The following is a 12,179-nucleotide window of genomic DNA, read 5'->3' as shown; positions in this document are numbered from 1 at the left end:
GTTGGCCGAAAATGATTTCCCTTGGTAAGGCTTTGAGTTTCAGGACGTTAGAAAATCTCAGAGAAGTGGAAAGTTTCTCGTTCCCATGTTTCTGTTGCAGGTGCAAGGACACCTAACTCGTTAGAAAAACTAACTCTTTGTTTCAGGAGTCAGGATGGCCTGAGAAGCCAATATGGGAGTATACTGGAATGTAGGGGTGATACATTCGGCGAAGAAGGTGCCTGAGACCCAAGAACGAGTAAACCGTCGTTGGAAGGGAGACAAGTTTCACTGGAAAATCACTGGGAGAAGGGAGAAGACCTGACTGAAGAGGTGTGCCGGAGGGCGTGTTCTACGTTTTTGGGATTTTGAATTAGGGACAGTGCCCCGTGGATTGAGCAGTCGAGGTTTAGATGGGGAGCTTGAAGGAGCATCTTAGAACGAGCTCTGGCTAAGTGAGTGTACTTCTAAGGAAGTCTTCACTTCTGACACCTTTTTTACTCTCTTGCCTGGGAGTAGGGATAGACTAACTTTTTTTTCTTTTTAGGTTAAAGACTTCTAATGTAGAGATTTGAGTGATTATCGTTTGCCTGATGTTACTAGAGCTGACTATTCTTCTTATTCTGAGTAGGATGAGACTGTTGCGTAGAATATTTTTTGTATTAGTGCCCATTTATTTTCTTAACCTCGTGCTGAGGTGCTTGTATGTGGAGTTATTTTTAGCTTTGTAATAAATCCTAAAAATTTGAGATTCGGAGTCAGTGGTCCTTTAGAGTTGAAGTTGATTCTATTGATTATGTGTTAACATTGGATTTCCTCCCCTCTACACTATTTAGCAGATAAAAAAAAGATCCTGGTGACCTGAGAGGATTCTTGGTGATGGTAAGGTAGATAAGAATCCGGCTTCATCAGCCCCAAGATAAAATCCTCTTTTCCCTGTCTGACAGCACGGGTCAAATACAAGGGCCAGGTTTGTCCTGCTGGAAAGTTTACCTTCCAGAGTCCAAGGCTACATGAGGAGCTGCAGGTGGGATTTAACATTGGGGGGGGATGACAAGCTCTTTGTCTGTGTGAGGAGCAGGTCGTGCCACTGTTGGGCGTGAAGAGCTGGTCATCACAGGAGCTTTGCTTTGACGGCCAACGCAGACTGTTGCTGCTGACGCAAACTGTCATTGGTGACGGAAAGAGCAGTCATCGCTGGAGATTCGTGATGGCAGGCGTCACGGGGTCATTGTTTGGTACAAAGAGTCCTCTTCATGGTCAAAAACAACTGGATAGAAGGAGTACACTATGATGCCAGTAAAGCGGTCACCCACGGGTCTCCAGGGGCACCTCTTGCAAATCAGGAATCACTCTGCCAGAGGCCAGCAGTAGGGCTTAGGCAGGTCCAAACCTCTGGAAGCGTGCTGTGTCTCTGTAGCTCAACAGGAGGTCACGCAACCTACCATTGACTAGGGATTTATAAGTAAACTAAATTTACCAATTAGGTGTTTACCAATTTTACCATGTTTCAGGAACATAGTTCAAGCGCTTTACAACTGGTTAGCGGCGGGAAAGTACACTAAGTCCTAATGTCAACAAAAAGAAGTTCCACAAAACAGAGGCATGAATGCAAAATGTCGGGGTAATATCACACCAAGGATGTTAGGTCTAATATATGCCATCAAATTTGGCATTGTATGTGTGTTTGGGCTATAATTCTATCACACATGCCAGATGTTGGACCTAGTCCTCTCTGCAGGGTCACCACCAAATGTTTTGCCTACCTTCTCAATTTTTTTGCTGAATTTGTTTTGATGGCCTTTACCACTGCCAACCAGTGCTAAAGTGCTTGTCCTCTCACCATGGTAGGATTGACTCACACCCAATTGGCAAATCTAATTTACTTGCAAACCCCTAGTAAAGCGGTACTATATGTATCCAGGCCCTGCAAATTAAATGCTACTGGAGGGCCTGCAGCACTGATTGTGCCACCCACTGACGTAACCAGCTTTAAACATGTTTCAGGAATGCCTTTGCACCCTGTGTGTGCAGTTTCTAAACTGCCAGTCAACCTGGCCAAATGAACCTTTAGCCAGGCCTAAACCCTCCTTTTTAACACATATATTTCACCGCTAGGGTAGGCCGTAAACAACTCAGAGGGAGAGTGCAATGTATTAAAAAGGTTGGACAGGTACTTTTAAGTTTTACATGTTTTGGTAGTGAAAAATCTTAAATTCATTTTTCACTACTGCTAGGCCTATCTCTCCTATAGGATAACATTGGGTTGCCTTATTACATTTAATAATTGATATCTTCTAATTGGGAGCAGGAAGGGATGTTGAGTTTGATGTCTAGAGAATTTTAATTAAAAGCCCTCTTAAACGGTAAAGTCAAGTTTTTGGTCACAATTCAGAAAATGATAATTTTAGAAAGTTGTCATTTTCTTGTCCTAACCACTTGGTGCTTGCAGTCTGTTCCTGGGTCGCATGACTTTGTGTTACTGGCAGTTGGTCTTTGTGTATTGCTCCCAGACAGTGAGACAGAGGGAAAATAGATGTTTGCAGGATAGGCCACTCTGAGTTAATGAAGGGGAGGAGCCATTATCTTCCACACTTGCACATAACAAAGGTCCTGCCTGAACACTGTCACAAAGGGGTTTGACATTAGTCTATTGTGTTCCCTTGACAATTTGGGGCCAGGGCAGGGCAGGGAGGCAGAAAATGTCAAGCACTTCTGGGGGAGGAGACCTCTAGACGTTTCTCCTCCTTAAAAGAGGGCACCAGGAATAAATATTAGACTTCAGACCCCAACTCTTTAAATTACTTCTGGACCTGTGGACTATGCCAAGAAAAAGGACTGCCCAGTTGTGAAATCTGCCCTGCTGACTTGCTTTGCTTCCTAAGGACTGCTGTTGCTGCACCAGGACTCTTCTACTGTGAGCTGCCATGCTGAAATCAGCCACCTATGTGTCCAAGCACTCCAAGATCTCCAAGGGTCAGTCGCCTGACCTCCTGTTCATAAGCCACAGGGGCACATGCAGCTTCTCTGCGCTATGCATCTTTAATGCAATATTGATCCAGCACAAAGCACCTCAATGCCGATAACCAGCCCAGCACCTCGCAGCTCTGACGCAAGACCTTACATTGCCTAGGCGGCTCTGCCAGCCCGACCCAGCATGATGAATCTTGACGTGGACAACCGGCCTACCTCGATGCAATGTGGCACATCTCAACGCAAGTCCTTGTCAGCCCAGTGGGTTCACCAGCACCATCCCAGCGTGACACACTCTGACCTCAGTGCAGACACATTGCTATGCAAGTCTTCGAAAGCCCCAGTAGCTTCCTCGATGACTACCTCACATCTCAAGTATCCGTCAACATTCACTGACTTCACTGTGTGACACATCTTGGAGCGGGCCCTTGCATCGCCAGCTACACGTCAACGGTTTCTCGATGCTAGCCAGAGCAACTCAGTGCAAAGACTTTGCATCGCACCGCATACCATGATTTCAGCTACTCTTGTTCAGCTGGCCTAACTGGGTCCCTCTAGCTGGCCCATGCTCCACTGTAGTCGGTCTGAACATGTGACTTTAATCTGGTCAGGCACAACCAGATAACCACAGTATTAACGTTGTGCTTTTTGGCACTATATTCACTGAAATCTTTCAAACTGCCTATCTCCGGTTCTACTGATTGAATTTTTGTTGTTTTGGTGTTAAATTATTCATTACATTTTACCCTATTTCCTTCTAAATTGGTGTGGGATTTTGCTTGTGTGGTGTTTTAAATTTTTTACTCTTTGAAGTGCTGCATTAATAGTATACACATTGCATCTAATTTAAGCCCGACTGCTTTGTGCCAAGCTACCAGAGGGTTGAGCACAGGTTAATTTAAGGTTTGCTTGTGACTTCAACTGAACAAAGAAGTGTGGTTGCTGACTGAGTAAGGTTTCACCCCCTCAAGCAGTAACCCAGTTTCCAACATCAGATATTTATTTGTTTATGGAATTCCAAATTCTATTTCTAGTAGCTAATAAGAGCACAAAATGTGTTGACTGTGTGCCTTAAAGCAAGACTGTCACATCTCTGCAATCCTAATGCCAACAAAAATGAGTTCAGCAAAAAGAGGGGAGTGAAGGGAAAGAATACGGGGGAACACCACACGAAGCTTGTCAATAGCATTGTGAAGCCAGCGCATTAAAACGTTTGGACCTGTGCTCAAATAGCATTTCAACATGTCTGCACAACCAGCAGGGTGAGCCAAAGAGCTCTCAATGTGCTGCATTCCAAAGGTGAGCAGTTTATCAAGTCGAGTTTTGTTTATGCTTTCTATCATTTGTCCAACCTTACCTTACGAAAGCGAACACAGTCACCTACAATAGAACATGCCTATGCTTGTTAAAAATGGTGGCCGCTTTAAACTCAGCAGGCTCATCTGGAGCCGGATAATGGGTGCGCTGTATTAGTTTAGAGATTGTGGGATTCATCGGTGCACAGGCCTGCTTCTTTATCGCTGTCGACCTTGCTGTAATGGAGCCAGCTTTGTAGCAAGCATGGGGATGCTTTGTTTTTGACCGCACTTGCTCAGGAAAGTGGTGCATTCGACCCGCATTGTTCTCCTTTGCTGGCAGGATGGGAGGATGTAAAAAGGCAAGGTGAAGAGTGCCGGCTCAGCGGATCCTCTCCAGCCAGATTATAATCAGCTGCTGGTAGGAGAACGGACCTGGAGTGACTCAGTCAAAGGGATTCAGCTAAGAGCAGCAGTGTGCTTGTCCACTTAAGGTCTGTACATTCTTATGTTTTCAATAACTCAGCACAGAGACTTTTGTTGTTTCCCTGATGTCTTAGTGGTCCTTGAGGCTTGTACTCTTTCTTTCTCCTTTGAGAAGAGAACAGAGGGAATGTGTCCCAGGTTTGCATTTCTGCTTTTTCTCAACATCTTGGGATTCTGGGAAAATCACTTTACCTTCCTGTGTTAAAAAAAATTGTAACGTACTCTGGCTCTGTTGTGCGGTGCTCTGGCGCCTTTAGACTAATTTCCCGCTAAAAACAACAAGCACTGGTATAGCCAATAGGTGTCACCTTTGGGACCTTATAAGTGCTTAGCCATGCAACAGTTGATGTTGTTGCACCAAGGATATTGTGCTGCATAACTAAATACTTCTAAGGTCCCAAAAGCGAGACCTATTGGCTATGCCAATGCTTGTTGGAGAAGTGTTTCTGGGTGTGGTTTGGATGGGTGTTTAGTTTTTGTTGGGGAGCAGAGTCTGTGTTGGGGTGGGGTGCCAAGCAGCTGCCGAGCTGCTGCCCTGGAGCAAATGAGGCTGGATGAGGAGCACAGAAGGGGAGGCCGATGCTAGCGGGTGAGATAGGAACGCTGCAGCGAGGCTGTAGCTGCAGATAAGGCTACAGAAGACCTCTACATTGTTAACAAGCTTCAGGTGACCTCTGACCTTGCTGTCTTTCTTGTTGATGTATTTCAGCCTCTAAAATACTTCAGCTTAAGTCAGACTCGGCCAATGAAAACCCAGTGCTCACGCCTATTCTGAAACCGATGTGTTTTAACTGAGTGCAGTTTTCTGGATTGCTTTATTTGTTCATTCGCCTGACCCTCCCTCTTTGTGGCTGCTCCGTGGCCGGTTTGAGGGACTCCTTGGACAGTGCCAGTGGTTGTCATGTTAAGCTTGTGTGTTGCATTGTCCTCTGCACTGACAGTAGTGACTGATTTAGCTCTTGAAAACCAGGAAGTCCCAAGCATTGTTCAGTGCAGAGCTGAGACGAAGAGGCAATGCCGCCCAGGGGAAGCCTGCGCTGATCCTGGCCACCCCACTTAATCACATGGTGTGACCCGGGTGAACCACTCTGCTTCTCTTTGACTCATTGCTCTTGACTATCAAATTATAAAGTGCCTATAACTACAAAAATACAAAAAACTCGGTTGTACTTGGTTTAAAAAAACAATTTTATAGGCCGTTGAAATAGTGCTCATTAAAATGGAATTGCTTTTTGGCTCACTCTTCGTCATTAATCTTTCTAAATATATCTTAAGAACTGATTAAGTCAATTAAATAAGTTGAATCATTTGCAATTGCAAATAAGTTGACTTTTATGATATTTACATGACCATTCTTTCCGTGGCTCCTTGGGTCTTATGGCGCTTGGCTCTTCCTATGAATTTGCTCTTCTATCCCCTGTAACCAAAGTGATATACTTGTACCATCACGCTGTGCTGGAAAAAGCAACCAGGGTGGCTAGGAGAGTTCAACACCCACTTCTGAAATCTGACGGGTCAAGAGATGGTCCTGCTCAGATATTCATCTTTCTGATGTCGATACATTGTGTGCCGTTGAGTTGTGTAATAGCAGCATATATTAATTATAGCTGTTTGGGATGGAAAACTATGGTGATAAGACAATGTGCAAATGCAAATAATTATGGAGTGCATGACACGTCAGTCCTGTCTGGAAAGAAGACTGCTCATGACTTGGTTTAATTTGCATTTTTTGGCACCAAGAACAACTTCCTGAGCACACAACCTCACTACCCATAAAAGGGTAGGTATGCAAGTTAGCAAAGAGCTGGCACGGTTGGTAGGAGGGGGTACGTATGGGTGGAAAAGGGTAGCGTGGCCTGCTTGAGTGGTAAGAGATGAGACCGACCGTCTCAGCTGGACTTACTGGACTGGACTTCAACAGGAGCTTAGGGGCAAGGTGGGTATCTCTGGGTAATTGCTTAGTGGGACCAGAATGTCCCATGTGCTGTGTCCTTGCTCTAAGTGCCCAACTGATCACAGGATGTCATCAGCTAACAGAAGCACGAGTGCTTGAAAAGTGCAGACGCATGCACGGCCATGCTAATTGGAAACAGATAGCCCCTGCACACCGCTGCTCGCTCCCGCAAGGTGGATGCCGCCACAAGCACGAGTACTTGAAAAGTGCAGACCGATTCCAAAAGGTCATCTCCTAGAGCAGCGCATGCGCACTGTGCTAGGCTCGACCTAAAAAGCGGTGCGGGCAGCCCACATTGTTTTTCCATTAACCCAGTAGTGCTAAAAAGACATTGTGAAGAGAGATACTGATGGCTTAGAGTGCTTGACTCTAAGCTAGATTATTTGAGCGTTAAAGTTACACTGTTTCTTAAAACCTGCTTAGAGTCCTTGTCCGTTTTGTGGTATTCCAAGTTGATGGGGAGATGGAATTGGTATGTGAAACTCTTGGTCTAAGGATTGAAGTTTTAAAGCCCACCCTCTTTGTCTATTGCATGTGAGTTTTTATTAGCATTGCTAGGATATGTTATGTCCTGTGGATTTGTATAGCACTAATTACCTGCAAGGGTATCCAGGCGCTAGAGCAGGTTGTAGGTGTGGGGTCCGCAGAGTTGAGAGCCAGGTCTTCAGCCTCATGTGGAATTCAGGAAGTGAGGTGGAGGCTCTGATGTGTTATGGGAGGTCGTTCCAAGTTTTGGATGCAATGTAAGAAAATGAGCGGATCCAGTGCTGTTTTTGTGGATGCAGGAGGTGTGAGTGAGTGAGAGTGACGCTGAATGTAAGTGTCTGGCAGGCTGGTGTAAGTATATTTGGCTGTACAGGTATGCTGGTCCAATGTTGTGCAGTGCTTTCTATATGTGCTTGAGGAGTTTGAATAAACTGTGATTGTGGTTGCGGAGCCAATGGAGCTCTCTGAGGTGTGGTGAGATGTGGATGTGACATAGGAGGTAGAGGATGAGTCTCACGGACAGCGGTGGTTCTTCCACTTGGGCAGAGAAGCGTTGCACCGCCTGGTGCGAGCTCAGCAGCTGCAGCTTTGCTAAAATGGTCAATAGACATGACCATTTTGTAAAGTGCACTGTGTCTCTCATCACAGGGACTGGGCCATTCCTGCTGCTGATTTGCAGCAGGAATGACTTACCTAAAGTGCACAAGTCAAACTGGCCATCGGTCTTGGGACGGCCAGACCAACATGCGCACATCAGCCCACACCAATGCTGGCTGTGTAACAGCCAGGCGGACAGCAGGCGCAGGCTCCTAGTGTGAAAAAGGAGCGCTGTTTAAGCCTTCTCTGACCAATCATGGAGCTGCTCTCATGTGTTTCCAAAACGAACCAGAGCAGCTCCATGATTGGCTAGGTTCATTGGCTGTTTTGTTAGGTGTGAGAAACCTACACCCAGTGCGAGAGCGTAAGAGCCGAAAATGGGAAATGGTTCTGTGCCTTCGAAGAAAACAATCGCCTGAGCTGATCGCCACTGCTTGGTGCCAGCAAGACCCGTGTACAGCTCAGGGTCAGCCACATAACCACTGCCAGCTGTAAGGTCAGTACTTTTGATGAACTTTCTTCTGGTCAGCCACTTTCTGGAAGCATCTCACTACACCTCACTACCAGACATGCCAACCCTCCCGATTCAGGCGGGAGACTACCGATTTGAACGCTAGTCTCCCGCCTCCCGATTCATGCATCTAGAAACCCGATGCCAGCACGTAATTGAATAATGTGCGTCTCTTCTTTCATGCGAGGAAGTGGCAACCTGAACCTGCAGCAACAAACAGGAAAGAGCGGCTGACGGCACTGTGTCTCTCCATGCGGAAGTTACAACTAGTCTGTGAGAGCAGAAGGGGGGCCCTCGTTTTGCGTTATCTTTATTGAAGTGAAAGCCGGTTCGTGTGCAGCAGGTGGAAACAATAGAGATAAGGGGTGAGTCTTTTCCTTCACAGACGGCAGTGGGCCGTTTATACGCCTGTAAAAGAGCAGATATTTTACACGCATATAAACGGCCCACTGCTGTCTGCGAAGGAAAACACTCACCCCTTATCTCTATTGTTTCCAGCTCCTGCACACGAACCAGCTTCCACTTCAATAAACATAACGCAAAACGAGGGCTCCCCTGCTGCTTTCACAGTGGAAGCTTTCGCATGGAGACAGTTGACATAGAATGCTGGGGTGTTCATAGCTGCCAAGGTTGCAGATTCCTTATGTGTGACATTTTTATAATCTCTGTGTTTTTATGAGTGACATTCAACGATTATGAGTGACACTTTCTAGCGAGCAAAATCAAGCAATGTAGAGAAGGAGAACTTGTAAATATCAGAAATTACACCCATTTGCACAACAAGAAATTCTAAGATCTTAAAACTGCAATAAAGCACCAGAAATGGAAGGGAACTGTGGGACCCAATTGCACCAAACAGGTTTGTTTCATTGCTTCACCTAGAGTGAGTGGAAGCGGAGAAGGCCTCGGAGTCCCTGGTCTGTGCCAAGCTCTCTCGCCTCACTCTGCCGCCGGGGGCATTTTAGCGCACAGACATGTCACTGAGTAGAACTGTACAACAGGCAGAATAAACAAACAGATGGGCTGTTATCAAACCCTGCTTTATTTAACCCCTTCGCTGCTGCGGACATTCCGCTGCAGCGCTGGGGGGGGCAGGGGGGCAGCGCGGTGGGCCTGTGCTCATGACGGAGCCGTTCCGTCATGAGCCACAGTTGAGCTGTGCTCATGACGGAACGGTTCCGTCATGACTCCGCCCATTTGCGTTGTCCCCTCGCACAGGCGGGGAAACAGCGCCGCGTAGGCGGAGCGGCCGCCAACGGGAGTGTCATGACGGAACCGTTCCGTCATGAGCACACGGCAACCGTGGCTCATGATGGAACGGTTCCGTCATGAGCGGGGAAGGGGTTAATGCCACACCCAGTAGCAGCACTAGCAGTCCTGTGACTTCACCAAGGAAGGCCCACATCTAACCCCAAGAAACACTGCACAGCCCCAGTACGAGTCACAGTGACGGACCTTGCAGCACAATCTACGCATAACACACAGATTAGCACAGCAGTGACTGACAGTACCACAGGGTGGCTGTGCAGTGCGGCATGGGTGGTCGGAACGTATAGTGTCAGGCAGGGGGAGGCTTGAAGCACCGTGGTGCTGACTGAAACAGAGCAATTTAAAGGCAGCAGGAAGAGCAGCTTTCGGAGCCGACTTCAGTGCCCTGCTCAATTCAGACACACATGCTCCTGTCCCAGAGCCGCCCTGAAAACCTCATAGGAACCCTGATTCATTTAGAATTTGAACATAGCGCTGCTGTATTGCAGTGCGACCGCAGTCACTACCTGCTTCACCCGGGCTTAATCGCGAAGGTGGTCAAGGCGCTAAAAATGCGTGACTAATGCATTTTAATGCGGTGATGCTGTCCACCACATTAAAATGCGTTAGTCTAACGCCTGATGCGTGGTACTTGGCAGGGCTGGGTGTTCCAAGCCCCTGCGACAGGCAGGGCGTGTCTACCTAGATTCCTGCCTGAAGTGGATTCCTGAACAAACAGGACAGAGCAGGTTAGGGAAGAGAGAGGGAACACAAGTGAGCTTAAAGGCATTATCTGTTTAAACAAACAAAACTTCTGTTAATGCTTGCTTGTTTTGCGCACATACTTGTCGCTTCCTGCTTCTGCTCGTGCAGGGCACCTTTTGTATTCTGCCGTTCCAGAAATCAGCAGAAAGCATTCCACTACACTATAGCCAAGGTAAGAAAAAAGAACATTCAGTAAAACCCAGAAATATGTGTTCCAACTCTGTTGTTGTTTGAACACTTTGTAAAACGACCAACAATAAAATGTTGGTGCTAGTCTTCATTCACGCACCGCTTTATTCTCCCTCTCCAAGAATTACCTCAGACATCAAAGCTTAACACTTTGTTTTTAATTCTTGGAGGGGAAGACAGGAGCATGTGATGGGAATCAGCATTTTTATTTTTGCCAGTTTTACATATTATTGCACATAAAAACAGAGTCTAAAACTCTCTTTTTGTTAGCGCCAAAACGAAATACCAATTTTCCGCCATACTCATGATGTGGTGTTATTGGCAGAGTTGCAGACTTAGAAATAGGGAACCTGGTTCAAGTCCTGGAGTTGGCTCATCATCCTGTCATTCCTGATAAATAATGTAATCTCCCCATCCCTATAAGCAATGAGTGGTGACATTGTGTAATGTAATTGGTGCTCATGTAAAGCACTCGAGTACCTTCAGATCGTGTCTCCTATATGGACCATACACTTTCTATCAGTTCATATTCCTAAATGTCACTAAAGCTGAAACCAGTGACATAAATAACACATCTGCTTTGTGAGAACAATATTGTCTCTACTGCAATTTATTATCCAACTCTTGTCTTTACCACCCTCTTTCTTTGTTACCAGCTCACCTCCCAAGTGTACCCACAGACTAGTGCATTTTGTGGCACTAGAGTTTCACAAAAATGTAACTCAATATACAAGTGCACTGTGGAAACAAGAGTATCTGCTCTAATGTGCTCTCGCCACCTCATCCTCATCATCAGCTCATCTTCGAGGTCTACAGATTTGTACTTGAGTGCCTCAGACTGTCGCAGGTATTGACTCAGATTACAACAAGAACACAACTAGTGTACTGTCTGGGCAAAAACACCTCTTTGTAATTTTTTGCCTTCTTCATTACCCCCTTGTATTTGTCACTGTCGTTTCTTCTAGGTGTATTGGCTTATACGTTTTCACCCATTATGTTGACTTGTTATGCATTTATGAAATAAATACATTTGACTCTCTTCCTGGAAGTGAGCATGCTACATTCTAATTACAGGTGTATGTATGACCTATTTCTATGAAGCAGAAGTTATTTCTTGAACAGGGCAAAATAAATCTCTCCCAGGTACTCCTGCGACCCATTTAGTGTTATGCCTGACCTGTTTTGCGTTACACGTTATTCAGGTCGTCTCCTTCTTATCGAAATTGAAATGTTATCATTGACCATCAGAGGCAATTGGAACAATTAAGGACAGTCGTACAAAGCAAATGTGCGCCTTCATCAAAAGCAATTCTGAATTACCTCCGGGTCTCATTCCCACTCTAAACACTAACACTCTTTGAAGTGCAGAGTGACTCTGCACTTCAAAGAGTGTTATTGTTTATAGAGTGAGAACTCAGACTGGTGCAAAAAATGTTTCTCACTCTGAAGCTAGGCCCTGCCATGAGGACCTCGAGAAGATACACATGAGAGAGCAAGGCAGTCAGCACTAGGCCTAGCTTCAAAAACATAACATTAAGAAATGTTTCCGACGCTAGGCCCTGCTGGCACACATCGTGTATATTGCTCCGAGGTGCGTGGAACTGGCAGGGCCTAGCTTCAGAAACATTTCTATCTACATGTAGTTATATGACATCCCTTTGGTAATGTAATAACTGCACTTTCACAATTGCTTTAT

This window comes from Triturus cristatus, chromosome 5_1, assembly GCF_964204655.1.
Source record: "Triturus cristatus chromosome 5_1, aTriCri1.1, whole genome shotgun sequence".
NCBI classification, from domain to species: Eukaryota; Metazoa; Chordata; class Amphibia; order Caudata; family Salamandridae; genus Triturus; species Triturus cristatus.
This window is presented reverse-complemented; position numbering follows the sequence as displayed.